Raw genomic sequence first — 15329 nt, 5'->3', positions numbered from 1 at the left:
AGAAAATACATGAGAATACATAATAGGGCAACACAAGATATACAATGTAACTACATAAGCATTGGCATCGGATGAAGCAGACAGGGTGTAGTGTTAATGAGGACAGTCCAAAGAAGGTCATTTAGGAGTCTGGTGACAGTGGGGAAGAATATGTTTTTGAGTCTGTTCGTCCGTGTTCTCAGACTTCTGAATCTCCTGCCCGATGGAAGAAGTTGGAAAAGTGAGTCACAAGGTCTCCAAGGGACTCGGAGGATCTTCAGGCCTGCAAGACAGGATAAAAGACAGAGGTTAGTAATAATGTTAGCTTTAGAATTAATTTTTAAAAGGTTAGAACGAGTATTTATATTATTACGAGTATATTACGAGTATATATTACGAGTATATTATTGTTTTGTATGTCAAAACATTAATGTCAGGAATGAGAACTGACTATCCAAATCTGGATTATTCTCATTATTTCTTTCTCTGGCGCTATCTGTCGGAAGGCAGGTCCAATCCATTGCAACGTCACGGGGAGGCAGATCGCAACCACTCCAGAGCTGGAACAGGAATCCAGACCGTTCTGGCTTTCCAATCTCCTGAGCTATCCCCAACCGTCGTTCGCAGACAACATGAAAATCGTCGGTGTGCTAAATAGTGAGGAGGAAAGGTTTAGATTGCAGGATGATATAGACGGACGGGCCAGATGGGAGGAACATTGGCAAATGGAATTTAACCCTGATGCATTTTGGGAGGACCTACATTGCAAGAAAACACACAATGAATGGCAGGACGCCAAGAAGTACAGAGGCAAGAGGGACCTTGGTGTTCATGCCCACAGATCTCCGCAGGCAACTGGACAAGTAGATAAGGTGGTGAACAAGACATACGGGATACTTGCCTTCATTAACTGAGGCATGGAATATAAGAGCTGGGAGGTTATTATGGAGCTGTTTAAAACGCTGGTTAGTCTTCAGCTGGAGTATTTTGTGCACATCTGGTCGCCACCTTACGGAAAGGATGCGATTATACCAGAGAGGCTGCAGAATAGATTAATCCGGAGGTTTTCTGGGAAGGAATGTTTCAGCTATGAGGAGAGGCTGGATAGGCTGGAATATTGTCCTTAAAGCAGAGAATACTGAGGAGAACCTAATCGAGGTGTTCAAAATTATACGTAATATAGATAGGAAGATACCTTTCCATTAGTAGAGGGGTCAACAACGAGGAGGCGTAGATTTAAGGTAAGGGGCAGAAGATTTAAAGGGAATTTGAGTGTGGTGAGATCCCGGAACTCTGCCTGTAAGGCTGGTCGAGGCGGGAACACTCACAGCAATAAAGAAGCGTCTAGATTAGGACTTGAAACGCCATTGCATGCAAGGCTCCGGGCCAAGTGTCAGAAATTGGTTTAGACTAGATCGGTACTTGATGACCGGGGCAAACATGATGTGTCAAAGGGCCTCTTGTTTGCCGTAAAGCTCCACGACTAAGGCGCCAGAGGCACGGAAGCTGCCGATGACGCCACAAGGCCACCTCTCCTTAGGTCAAAGAAAGTAAAGGAGAGACTGTACTGAGTTGCTGAAATATAAGTGGGTCTGTCAAAGAAGATGACACGGAGCTGTTTCCACGAGCAGATCCTTGGATAATACAGGGATCGAGGAGAAATAAAGCCCAGGAAAATTCCATTCATTATCTACACTGCGATTTGCTGAACTACAGAAGAGGTGTCTAAATAAAGGAAGAAAATTCAACAATAACTTTAAGAAGGAAATGTAAAGGCAATTACCCGGCTATGTAGAAAATGCTATTTTTGAAAGAAGAATAAGATAACCATTTCAAAGTGTCTCGGGCAATATAGATCGTGTGGCCTCATCCCTGACTCGAAGATTCTAGATTCTAGTCCGTCATGTCCTCCCGATCTATTTCTTCTCAGTGACTTGCACAGTGAGCAGGTGCAGGATGGTTACAGTCTAGTGAAGATTCAACCGTCGCTATTTCCGCTCCATCAGTTCCGAGTGCAACTGAGAGTCACCGCACACTTCACTCAATATTCAGACGGCGATATCCCCGCCCACAGCTTCCGGTTGCTGCTCTCACTCTGACCCAATTGTGTTACTGGAGAGATTGCTGCTGCTGGTTCATTCCTCTCATTGGTCGGGTCAGCAGTGCAGTATGACGAGGATCTGTATTTCTGTCTCTGACAGAGGATTGATCTCATTGTAGAGATACAAACTCAAGAAGGATCATGAGGAACCATCTCGCTTCGCTCATCATCGTTATCTCACTTCTCAGTAAGCATTTCCTTCCCAGTGACACTTCATTCTCTTCCTGGCTGCTGTAACCCAGATTTTATTGTTGGTAAAATGACAGTTATTATTTTGCTGATGATAGTATTGCTGAATGCGATGCTAACTCTGATTGTCATTATTGTTGTTATTTCTGTTAGAATGGAGCCACCAGGACACCGTGGAACAAAAGGAACCTGAAATAACAGTTACAGAGGAAAATGAAGTTACATTAACCTGCACCTTGAAAACAAGCGCTTCTAGCCTTTATGTGTACTGGTACAGTCAGCAGCCCGGCAAAGCTCCAATGTACATGTTTCTTCTTATTGGACAGGCTGTGCAAAGAAAAACCGACCTCAATGATCGGTTTTCTTCTACGTTTGATAAAAAGAACAAGACTACCAAGCTAACGATCAGTAACACAATGATCTCCGACAGCGCCGTGTATTTCTGTTGCATGCAGCCCACACTGCTACAGAGATATGGTGGGTCCCGTACAAAAACCCCACACTGGCAGTTCCAGCTGCTGCTCCCTCATCGGCAGTTCAGTTTCCACAGTGAGTGACAAACATTGTAACAAAACATCGCACAAAAAGCAAGAGGTGAGGTCCAGTTGCACAGTTAAACCAGTTTACGATTGCAACTTGCATTCATAACAGATGTAAGATTGACGAATCGATCTGTGATTCCAAAACTCCTGCTTCTTGTTCATATACTGGTGTACAGACTCACTCACTCACTAAACTATCAGGTCTCACTGAACTATAACAAATGCAACAATTTAAATTCATATTGCGCTTTTCACGTCATTACATGTCCAAAGGAGTTTCAGAGGAGCATTCAGGTCATATAATCAAAAACCTGCTCAAAGAGTTCGGTTATTTAGGGCGGCACAGTGGCTAGCACTGCTGCCTCACAGCGCCAGGGACCCGGATTCTACTCTGGCCTTGGACGAACTCGTGGCGTTTGCACGTTGTCCCCGGGTCTGTGATGGTTTCCTCCGTGTGCCGCGGTTTCCTCCTACAACCCAAAAATATGCAGAATAGGTGGATTAGATAGATTTAATAAACCTCAAACAGGTCCTTCTTCAGCCTTCTCTGCTCTGAGGAAAACAACCCTAAGCTAATCAGCCTGTCTTCACAGCCGAAACACTCCATCCCCGGCAACATCCTGGGGAATCTCCACTGCATCCTCTTTCGTGCAATCAAACCCTTCCGGTAGTGTGGCGACCAGAACTGCACACAGGGATCCAGCCGTTGCCTAACCAGTGTTTCTGCAGCTTCATCATAACCTCCCTGCTCTTATGTTCAACGGAAAATAAACGCAACTATTTCATAACCACCGTATTTTCCTGTCCTGCTGATTTCAGGGGTCCATGGATACGCACCCGAGGTCCCTCTGGTTACTGTAATTACCAAGCGGCCTATATTTCATTATATATTCCGTTGCCTTTCTAGCCCTCCCAAATTGCATCACCTCACAATTTTCAGAGTCAATTTGCCACTGTTTTAAGGTTTTCCTCCTCACTATTTACCACATCAACAATTTTCTCGGAATCTGCGAATTTACTGATTATACCTTTACCAGCGTCCTTGGGTTACACGGAATGTGGAGCTGAGGCCATGGTCACCTTAGTCATGATGTCACTGAATTGTGGAGTAGACTCGAGTGGTCGATTGACCAACTCCCTGCTCCCAAGTCGGATGCTCATATGGCAATGAAAATGCCCTGCATTTTCCCGAGTCAGTGTTTGTTACTGAGGGAGACACAGAATCGTTGAGCTGAGCCCCCACACCAGCAGGCCGTATCCTTCAATGGTGCGGCGATCCCTTTGCCGCAGCCAGCTCACGGCACTTGCTATCCCAACATTATCACATCTTGCTTTATTGCAGCAGAGAAATGCATTCCCCTGATTGCCAGCGACACGCTAGTGAAAGACAAGGCCTGTAAAATTGGGCAGCCAATACCTGGACATAAATATGTACGCGGAAATACTGGAAGTTTGTCACTCGCGGAATTAATATAGCGCCAGGAATGTTATAGCACTCAGAATCCCAGATACACAGAACCACCAGTTCAGATGAGGCCTTCCGGTCAATCGAGTCTGAACCAACACGTGAAATATACAGGACTAAATACAGGACCTCATTTGTCAGCACGTGTTCCATAGCCTTGAATGTGAAGACGTGTAATGTGCTCATCCAGGTACTATTTAATGGATGTGAAGCACACTGCCTCTACCACCCTCCCACGTAGGTTACTCCAGATAGTCACCATCCTTTGAATAAATAAGATTTTCCTCCAATCCCCCATAACCTCCTGCCCCTCACCTTGAATTTGTGTCCCCTCGCAACTGACACTTCAACGAAGGGGAACAGCTGCTCCCTATCCACCCTGCCATGACCCTCGTAATCTTGTACACCCAAGACTATGCAACTTCTCTTCATAACATAAATGTTCCATCCCAGGCAACATAATGGTGAATCTCTTCTGCAACCCCTCCAGTGCAATCACATGCTCCTATAATGTGGCGCCCAGAATTGCACACAGTACTCCAGCTGCGGTCTCACGACAGTTCTGTGCAACTCCAACATGATCTCCCTGCTTTTAGAATCCATGCCTCTATTGTCCTGCAAGTGCGGTGGAACAGGAGTGGTACAGTGGTTAGCACTGCTGCCTCACAGCGCCAGGGACCCGGGTTCACTTCCGGCCGTGAGTGTGCAGTTTGCACTTTCTCCCCATGTCTGCGAGGGTTTCCTCCGGCTGCTCAATTTTTTTTAAAGACCTTATCAGAGTTACAAAGCTAGAGCTCAGAGTGTGGACAGGGGCAAACCCCTAAAGCAGCTCCATGCCTGCTCCAAAAACTAATTCAAATTGAATCCAATTCATGGCCCCCAGAAGAGAGACATACCAGATCCACGCATTCCACCTGACTTCACGCTCATCTTAGCAAAAGGGCGAGAAGCGATTTCCTCCCACAGTTCAAAGATGTGTAGGAAATCTGGATTGACCATGCTGAATTGCCCCTTAGCGCCCCTTCGTCTCAATTGGGCGAAGTCTGTCCCTGATCTGTGTGGGAATCCAACATAAAACATGTCGTGTCAACAGAAACTTCAAGTATTTTCGATCAACAACTTGATTTCTATTAAAGTATAAACCTGGCACTATGTGCTTCCCATGTCCCAGACTGATAGTAATTCTCATGTTGTTCAGCGGTTATTGTACATAATAATAATCTGTATTAGTGTCACAATTTGGCTTACATTAAGACTGCAATGAAGTCTGTTCCGATGCCTGTTCGGGTACACAGAGGGAGAATTCAGAATGTCCAAATTACCTAACAGCACGTCTTTTTGCGACTTGTGGGAGGAAACCGGAACACCCTGAGGAAACCCATGCAGACAGTGGGAGAATGTGCAGACTCCACACAGACAGTGACTCAAGCCGGGAATCGAACCCGGGTTCCTGGAGCTGTGAGGCAGCAATGCAAACCACTGAGCCACAGTGCCGCCCATTAAGTACCTGGTACATTTAGTACCGCAGCAGACAGTGATCCATTCTGCATTTCGTTACAGGAACGGGTAACGAGAAGTCTTTGTCCTTGGACTCATCTGCGAGAGCAGGCCATGATTTCCGTCCATCTTAACTCCTCATTTGAGTGCCTCCCTCTGCTGGTAGGTAGATACCCCGGTTTTAAAGTTACAATAAAATGTGCAGTATAATAGACAATAATAAGATGATAAGGCCATTAGACACAGGAGCAGAATTAGGCCACTTGGCCCATCGAGTGTGCTTCGCCATTCAATCATGGCTGATATTTTCAGCCAAAGCTCTCAGGATTTCCCAAACTATTCCTCTGTCGATCTACACAAGGACAGAAAACTGTCCGGTAAATAGACATGATTGCTTGCCTGAGCCTGGGATCAATTCCTTCTCGGAAAGGAACCTCAGTGATGCTGTAAACACTCACTCAGCGTTGTGTACGGGGCTTTAGGTTTTCTCTAACGCTGTTCCTCAGTGAGCAGTAATAGACCACCCCGTCCTCCGCATCGAATGCGCTGATACTGAGGTAACTGTTCTGTTTAGATTTGTCAGCAACCGCCAGATATCGTCCTGAACCCACATCTTTCTTCATTACTAAGGTGTTGGTGATAATCAATCTCGGTGGCTGTGCCGGTTTCTCCTGATATCATTGCATTTTGTACATGTTGGGGCCTTTATATTGGCAATTTAACTTCACCGAACCCCCTTCTGGGACAGTTATTGTCACTGCTGACTGGGCTACTGGATTACATATAGCCGGCCTGCGAAAGTGAAGGAATGAAATGAACAGATTGTTGTTCCTTTATAAAGTTAGAGTTTTTTTCAATTAAGAGGTGCTTTTTAGCGTGGCTAGTCCACTTAGCCTGTACATCTAGGTTGTGGGAGTGAGAATGTTCAAACGCCACACGGGCAGTGATCTGGGACCGGGATCGAACCCGTGTCCTCAGTGCAATGAGGCAGCAGTGCCAACCATTGCGCCACCGTGCCGCCCTGAGTTTAAACAGAGTTGATATAAATCTACTTCTATCTGCGGCATTTTTTGGGACCTCTGATGCAGGCACTTCATAGACACTCCCGATCGTTAATTACACATAAGCTATGTGTATTAATATGCTAATCTGGTTTAATTAACACTGTAACTACTTACTATGCCAAAGCGCCGCCAGTATTATCACAACCATGTCTGACTGAATCTCTCCCAGTGAACTGAACTGGACTGAGTCAGGGATTGTGTAGGAGAGAGGGAATTTACTGCAGTGCAGGGAGATCACTCGTGTCACTATTGTGACATCACTCGCCTCCCATCCCATCGGCTTGGCCGACACCATCAGGTGAGTTTCTGACGCCCGTGCTTGAATTTGGCGCCCTCTGCTGCCGGATTCTGTTTACTCCGTGTTAGAATTCGGCTGTTGAGTGGATTCAGTGTTGACTGCAATGCATGTCAGGGCGAGAAACCTGGACAGAAATCTAAATTTCAGCTGTTAATACACTATCTTTGTCACTATAGGTGTTTCTATTCAAAAAATGATGCTTAATCTGTAGTTCTCGGTTCACACCATGGATGCGATGAAGTCGAAAGAATGCCAAGATTTTGGTGAATGTCCATTCACCTGAAGAAGGAGCCGTGCTCCGAAAGCTCGTGTTTGAAACAAACCTGTTGGACTTTAACCTGGTGTTGTAAGACTTCTTACTGTGCTCACCCCAGTCCAACGCCGGCATCTCCACATCAAGATTTTGGTGGACATGCGGAGGTTAGAACTCAGAATAATAGCAGTTTATTGTGGTTCTGACGAAGAAGGTACAAAAGGGGAACTGCTCTGAACATCGCTTTTTTCAGAGACCAGATTGTCTGGAATTATTTTCATTAGCTGAAGGTTAAATGTCCCATAAAGAAGATAGGTGAATGATATTTCATGCTGCAAGTGTTTGCGAGACAATGAAACGTCTTTGATTGGATCAGCACCGAGGCACGAGGCGAGATTTGAACCCGCGATTTTTGGTTTACGAAACCAACGCCTTTCCTCTTGGCCACCACACCTTATGCAAGCAAGTGAGGTTGATTGCACTGTGAGTTGTTTTCATTTGGAGTCTGGCGCAACAATTGATGAGAGAAGAAGAATCAATAGAACATTTCAAAAAGCATTGTCAGAACTTGAGAACGGAAAACCCCGCGGGATTTAAATGCAGGGTGAAAAGGGCAATAGAAAAAGTTATTTCAAATAGGCGCAGGTAGCGTCAGTTCAATCTGCCCCCACCCCTCCGACACTATATTGTTCTCAGTGAGTTGAGCAGGTGCAGGATGGTCACGGGCTGCTGGGTGCTCAACTGTGGCTATTTCCGCTCCATCACTTGTGACTGCAGCTGATAACCGCCGCACAATTTTCAGCTTTGAGTCTGCGGTGCACCGGTCACAGTTTCCGTGTGATGCCCTCGCTCCAACACCATTGGGATATTCTAGACATTGCTGCCGCTGCTCGATTCCTGTCATTGGTTGGATCAGCAATGCAGTGGGACCTGAATCTGGATTGCTGCTCTGACAGATAATTGCCTGCCCTGAAGAGCGATTGATTCAGGAACGATCGCGGGGAACTGCCTCGTCACCCTCTTCGTTATGATCTCGCTACTCAGTGTTTCCTTCAATGCAAAACCCCCATTCTCCCCTTACTGAGTAACCAGATATTATTGTTAATTAAATAGTAATGAGTATGGTGCCGGTGACCGTTACGTTGGTCAATATGAGGCTGATTCTGAATTTTGAGATTATTATTGTTTTCTGTTCGTTTCTATCAGGCTGGAGCCACCAAGACCCAGTGGAACATCTGGACGCTGAAATGAGGGTTGAAGAGGATACTGACGCCACACAGCAGTACAATCGATACTGACGATCCTGATACACAGTCAGCATCCGGGCAGCCTGCACGGTTCATATTCCGTCTGATTGGAGAGAATCTGCGTAGCAGCAAATGCAGAAGTGATCGCAATATGACACATATATAGAGAAATACCAGCATACAAATATAGAGATCCCTATATGTGTCTGTGCCGTCAATCACATTCTAGCAGAAAGGCAGTGGGTCCCAGAAACAAACCGACACCAAGAGGGGTAGGGGTATATGTGTGTGTGTGTGTGTGGTGGTGGGGGGGGGGTGTGGGGGGGGGGGGGGCGCGGTGATATTCATCTCTCAAGGTGGATGCGAGAGGGCGGTCAGAAAGACCATCGCCATTTATTATTATGTGAAAATGGAGCAAGACGGGTTATTGGATTGGATTTGTTTATTACCGAGGTACAGTGAAAAGTATTTTTCTGCAAGCAGCTCAACAGATCATTCAGTACATGGAAGAAAAGGGAATTAAACAAATTTCAAGAAAATACATGGGACTACATAATAGGGCAACACAAGATATACAATGTAACTACATATGCATTGGCATCGGTTGAAGCACACAGGGTGTAGTGTTAATGAGGTCAGTCAACAAGAGAGTCATTTCGGAGTCTGGTGACAGTGGGGAAACTGCTAACCATCTCCACCTCGTCCACGTTGATGCTGATAGGGGTGTGTACAGTACTTTGCTTCCTGAAGTCGATGACCAGTTTTGCTGGCATTAAGGGAGAGATTGTTGTCGTTACACCACTCCACTAGGTTCTCTATCTCCCTCCTGTATTCGGACTCGTCGTTATTCAAGATCCGGCCCACTCTGGTCGTATCGTCAGCTAACTTGTAGATGGAGTTGGAACCGAGTTTTGCCACGCAGTCGTGTGTGTACAGAGAGTAGAGTAGGGGGCTAAGTACCCAGCCTTGCGGGGCAACAGTTTTGAGGACTATTGTGGAGGAGGTGTTGGTGTTCATTCGTACTGACTGCAGTCTGTTGGTCAGAAAGTCAAGGATCCAGTTGCAGAGTGGGGGTGCCAAGTCCTAGGTTTTGGAGCTTTGATATGAGCTTGGCTAGGATTATGGTGTTGAAGGCGGAGCTGTAGTCAATAAATAGGAGTCCTTGTTTTCGAGATGCTCTCGGGATGAGCGTCGGGCCAGGGAAATAGCGTATGATGTGGACCGGTTGCGACGGTATGCGAATTGAAGTGGGGCAAGGCATTCCGGGAGTATGGAGGTGATGCGCTTAATGATCAGCCTCTCTGACCTGCTTGGTCTGCTTTCAAAGCCAGCGATTTAGCCCTGTCCTAAACAGATATCATCCAGGAGTGGAACAACAATTCGTCCCTGGGTGGGAACGAACCACCAACCTTTCCGGTTAACAGCCGAACGCGCTAACCGATTGCGCAATCTAACTGCACTGAACCCCCTTCTGATTTCTAACCTGTCCCGGTTTTAATGAAAGGTGATGGTGAAAGACGAACTTTGTTGTCCTGTCGACAAATGCCGCCTGACTACCTGAGATGTTGCAGTACTTTTGGCGTTCTCCGCAGATGTTAGATTGATTTTCGATGGCAATGACAGTATGCTTTGATTCTTTTCGCGGGGCTCGTTCTAGGGGTATGCTTCTCGCTTTGGGTGTGTCGCTGTCGGAATTTGCGAGAGGTCCCGGGTTCAAATCCCGGGCGAGCCCTTCGATGAGGTTTTCCGTTGGTCAAACCGCATGTTTTCTTCATTTCTTTGCGGCGTCGACGGCGGGATTCATTCACATTGGGTTAGCTTTGAGAAGCTGAGCTCAAGCTTGACTAATTGACTAATTCTGGTGGACTCAGACAGCTCTTTGTCCCTTTCATTTTATCAGTTCAACAACTTCAGACTGTGAACTCTCACTTCCCCATTCACCACATGTTTTTTCCATCAACTTATCATCCCTTCCATTGATATGTTTTACCCTCAGCATCGCCCACCTCCCACCAGCCCATACCATCCTACTTCAGCAATCTGATCCCTGTTTGTAATTGTTCTCTGACGCACTGCTTACCTTTGTTCTGCCATTAACACATTCTGACCGCTTGATGCGCCATCAGCACCTTTCATAGCCTTGATTAGCCACATTTACATTCCCTTTTTCTTTCTGCCCGAGACATTTTCGTCATTTCCCACCTATTGCTAGCCCTCTATCGAGACCCAATACAGCACTCCACCATCCCCACCCCCCACCCACAATCGTCTGAATCTCCAGTTCCAGTTCTCCAGCTTTGACAAAGAGTCCACTTGACTGGAAACGACAGCTGCCATTTCGCTCCCCAGAAGCTGTCAGACCTGCTGAGATTATCCAGTATTTTCTGTTTTTGTTTCCGTTTGAAGCATCCGCAGTAAGTTGCATTTGTCACACATTTAGACATGTTTGAGATGGTGATTAAATATGTTCATTTGTAAATCGCTGAAACTCTGTTGTGGATGAACTAGCTGCTAATATCCGAGGTGTGCCAAGATATGAAAATTCTTCACCTCTCATTGCCTGCCGAAAATTCAGTGCTTGGGCCTGAATGTTCAATTCAGTGTAGTGGCTCGTGTGAGACGAAATTTCATAGTCCTGGAACACACGAGATTCCGGCAACATTCAGGAAACAGAATTATTTTGTGCCCAATAATTGTGCAAACTTTTCTCACACGAAATGCTAAATGTTCGATGTTTCTGCCTGGTTTCGAACGGGGGACTTTTCGCGTGTGAGGCGAATGTGATAACTACTACACTACAGAAACCGCTCCCAATCGATGGATGTGCGGAATGTACAACCTCACTGTGTTGCTGCAGATTCTGATGGTCTGTTTGAGAGGCCAGGTACCTTGTTGCAAGCGACAGCTGTGTCTGAAATTAACAGATGTCTCAACATATAAAGCCGTGAGATGTAGAAATTATATCGAAATTAACATAAATTATATTTTGCTGAATATCCAGGACAGGCTCTTTACTCCCGGTCAGAGATTACGAATTGTTTGCGATGCTGACGGCGGGGTTGATTTACATTGGCCCACTCTGAAAAAGATTTCTCAGGACTCGGAATGTTTACGTCGTTTCTCTCCCCACAGATGATGCTCCAGAGAGAGAGACAGTGTCTGAGCTGGATTGCGTTTGGATAAAATTGATGCTCCAGATCTGTGTTAACCACAGGGACGTGACCCATCTAATCCACAGAGCCAAAGTGGAGAATTGAACTGACTGGGGAGCTGGATCTTAACGCTGACCTCCCGGACCTCGGCGTCGTGAAATGTTCCAAAGAAGCTCAACAGCCACTCGAGGAACAGCAGCGCATCTTTCCACTGGGCTCAATACAGCTTTCACACTCAGTGTATGTTCAGTAGTTTCACACTGTAAATGCTGCACCCGTTTTGTGTGTCCTTCCATCGCAGATTTGGGATTCAATCTTGTTTCCACTTGTTCTTTGTGTCCGGGCGGTAGTTGTTGATCAATATGCCATCGATAGCTCCTCCAGACATATCTTTTGTTTCTTTGTTTCTTCCATTGCGCTAACAGAGAGCTGGCACAGACACGGCGGCCGGAATGGCCTCATACTGTGGTGTCATTATTCTCTGATTCGATGCTAACCTAACTCTGTGGCCAGGGTCCCAAGGCCTCTTCTTATTTAATCTCTCCTGACTTGCCCCCCATTAGAGCCCTTTCCTGTTGTTCTGTTTCCTCCCTCCGGTAATTCACTTGGTTAAGACGTACCACATTTCTAGCCTGTCCCGGTTTTAATGAAAGGTGATGGTGAAAGACGAACTTTGTTGTCCTGTCGACAAATGCCGCCTGACTACCTGAGATGTTGCAGTACTTTTGGCGTTCTCCGCAGATGTTAGATTGATTTTCGATGGCAATGACAGTATGCGTTGACTTGTTTTGCGGGGCTCGTTGGTCTAGGGGTATGATTCTCGCTTTGGGTGTGTCGCTGTCGGAATTTGCGAGAGGTCCCGGGTTCAAATCCCGGACGAGCCCTTCGATGAGGTTTTCCCGTTGGTCAAACCGCATGTTTTCTTCATTTCTTTGCAGCGTCGACGGCGGGATTCATTCACATTGGGTTTGCTTTGAGAAGCTGAGCTCAAACTGCATGCAACCAATACGTTCCCGAGAAGTTTTTCTATGTGTGGGCATTCACATTTCTATTGACTAATTCTGGTGGACTCAGACAGCTCTTTGTCCCTTTCATTTTATCAGTTCAACAACTTCAGACTGTGAACTCTCACTTCCCCCTTCACCACATGTTTTTTCCATCAACTTATCATCCCTTCCATTGATATGTTTTAGCCTCAGCATTGCCCCCTATCCCCAGCCCATACCATCCTACTTCAGCAATCTGATCCCTGTTTGTAATTGTTCTCTGACGCACTGCTTACCTTTGTTCTGCCATTAACACATTCTGACCGCTTGATGCGCCATCAGCACCTTTCATAGCCTTGATTAGCCTCATTTACATTCCCTTTTTCTTTCTGCCCGAGACATTTTCGTCATTTCCCACCTATTGCTAGCCCACTATCGAGACCCAATACAGCACTCCACCATCCCCACCCCCCACCCACAATCGTCTGAATCTCCAGTTCCAGTTCTCCAGCTTTGACAAAGAGTCCACTTGACTGGAAACGACAGCTGCCATTTCGCTCCCCAGAAGCTGTCAGACCTGCTGAGATTATCCAGTATTTTCTGTTTTTGTTTCCGTTTGAAGCATCCGCAGTAAGTTGCATTTGTCACACATTTAGACATGTTTGAGATGGTGATTAAATATGTTCATTTGTAAATCGCTGAAACTCTGTTGTGGATGAACTAGCTGCTAATATCCGAGGTGTGCCAAGATATGAAAATTCTTCACCTCTCATTGCCTGCCGAAAATTCAGTGCTTGGGCCTGAATGTTCAATTCAGTGTAGTGGCTCGTGTGAGACGAAATTTCATAGTCCTGGAACACACGAGATTCCGGCAACATTCAGGAAACAGAATTATTTTGTGCCCAATAATTGTGCAAACTTTTCTCACACGAAATGCTAAATGTTCGATGTTTCTGCCTGGTTTCGAACGGGGGACTTTTCGCGTGTGAGGCGAATGTGATAACTACTACACTACAGAAACCGCTCCCAATCGATGGATGTGCGGAATGTACAACCTCACTGTGTTGCTGCAGATTCTGATGGTCTGTTTGAGAGGCCAGGTACCTTGTTGCAAGCGACAGCTGTGTCTGAAATTAACAGATGTCTCAACATATAAAGCCGTGAGATGTAGAAATTATATCGAAATTAACATAAATTATATTTTGCTGAATGTCGGTCTTAAATTTGTGCTCTTTGGTCTCGAGGTCTGGTTCTCGTTTAAGGATTTTCAATCAATGCCTATGGGAGTGGTCGTGGGTTTAAATCCAGGACAGGCTCTTTACTCCAGGTCAGAGATTACGAATTGCTTGCGATGCTGACGGCGGGGTTGATTTACATTGGCCCACTCTGAAAAAGATTTCTCAGGACTCGGAATGTTTACGTCGTTTCTCTCTTCACAGATGATGCTCGAGAGAGAGAGAGAGAGACAGTGTCTGAGCTGGAGTGCGTTTGGATAAAATTGATGCTCCAGACCTGTGTTAACCACAGGGACGTGACCCATCTAATCCACAGAGCCAAAGTGGAGAATTGAACTGACTGGGGAGCTGGATCTTAACGCTGACCTCCCGGACCTCGGCGTCGTGAAATGTTCCAAAGAAGCTCAACAGCCACTCGAAGAACAGCAGCGCATCTTTCCACTGTGCTCAATACAGCTTTCACACTCAGTGTGTGTTCAGTAGTTTCACACTGTAAATGCTGCACCCATTTTGTGTGTCCTTCCATCGCAGATTTGGGATTCAATCTTGTTTCCACTTGTTCTTTGTGTCCGGGCGGTAGTTGTTGATCAATATGCCATCGATAGCTCCTCCAGACATATCTTTTGTTTCTGTGTTTCTTCCATTGCGCTAACAGAGAGCTGGCACAAACACGGCGGCCGGAATGGCCTCATACTGTGGTGTCATTATTCTCTGATTCGATGCTAACCTAACTCTGTGGCCAGGGTCCCAAGGCCTCTTCTTATTTAATCTCTCCTGACTTGCCCCCCATTAGAGCCCTTTCCTGTTGTTCTGTTTCCTCCCTCCGGTAATTCACTTGGTTAAGACGTACCACATTTCTAACCTGTCCCGGTTTTAATGAAAGGTGATGGTGAAAGACGAACTTTGTTGTCCTGTCGACAAATGCCGCCTGACTACCTGAGATGCTGCAGTACTTTTGGCGATCTCCGCAGATGTTAGATTGATTTTCGATGGCAATGACAGTATGCTTTGACTCTTTTTGCGGGGCTCGTTGGTCTAGGGGTATGATTCTCGCTTTGGGTGTGTCGCTGTCGGAATTTGCGAGAGGTCCCGGGTTCAAATCCCGGACGAGCCCTTCGATGAGGTTTTCCCGTTGGTCAAACCGCATGTTTTCTTCATTTCTTTGCAGCGTCGACGGCGGGATTCATTCACATTGGGTTTGCTTTGAGAAGCTGAGCTCAAGCTGCGTGGAACCAACACGTTCCCGAGAAGTTTGTCTATGTGTGGGCATTCACATTTCTATTGACTAATTCTGGTGGACTCAGACAGCTCTTTGTCCCTT

At 46.2% G+C, this 15329-nt stretch overlaps 2 non-coding genes across 2 annotated transcripts; both read left to right on the top strand.

The window, feature by feature from the left end:
- The first annotated feature begins 12581 nt into the window (after positions 1 to 12581).
- Positions 12582 to 12671, top strand: trnap-ugg. The gene is given in 2 exon segments: positions 12582 to 12617; positions 12636 to 12671. It is a non-coding gene; the product is annotated as a tRNA-Pro (tRNA).
- Positions 12672 to 15032: 2361 nt separating this feature from the next.
- Positions 15033 to 15122, top strand: trnap-ugg. Its single transcript is given in 2 exon segments — positions 15033 to 15068; positions 15087 to 15122. It is a non-coding gene; the product is annotated as a tRNA-Pro (tRNA).
- Positions 15123 to 15329: the final 207 nt, after the last annotated feature.

This window comes from Scyliorhinus canicula, unplaced genomic scaffold (assembly GCF_902713615.1).
Source record: "Scyliorhinus canicula unplaced genomic scaffold, sScyCan1.1, whole genome shotgun sequence".
In the NCBI taxonomy this organism is placed as follows: domain Eukaryota; kingdom Metazoa; phylum Chordata; class Chondrichthyes; order Carcharhiniformes; family Scyliorhinidae; genus Scyliorhinus; species Scyliorhinus canicula.
This window is presented reverse-complemented; position numbering and strand designations above follow the sequence as displayed.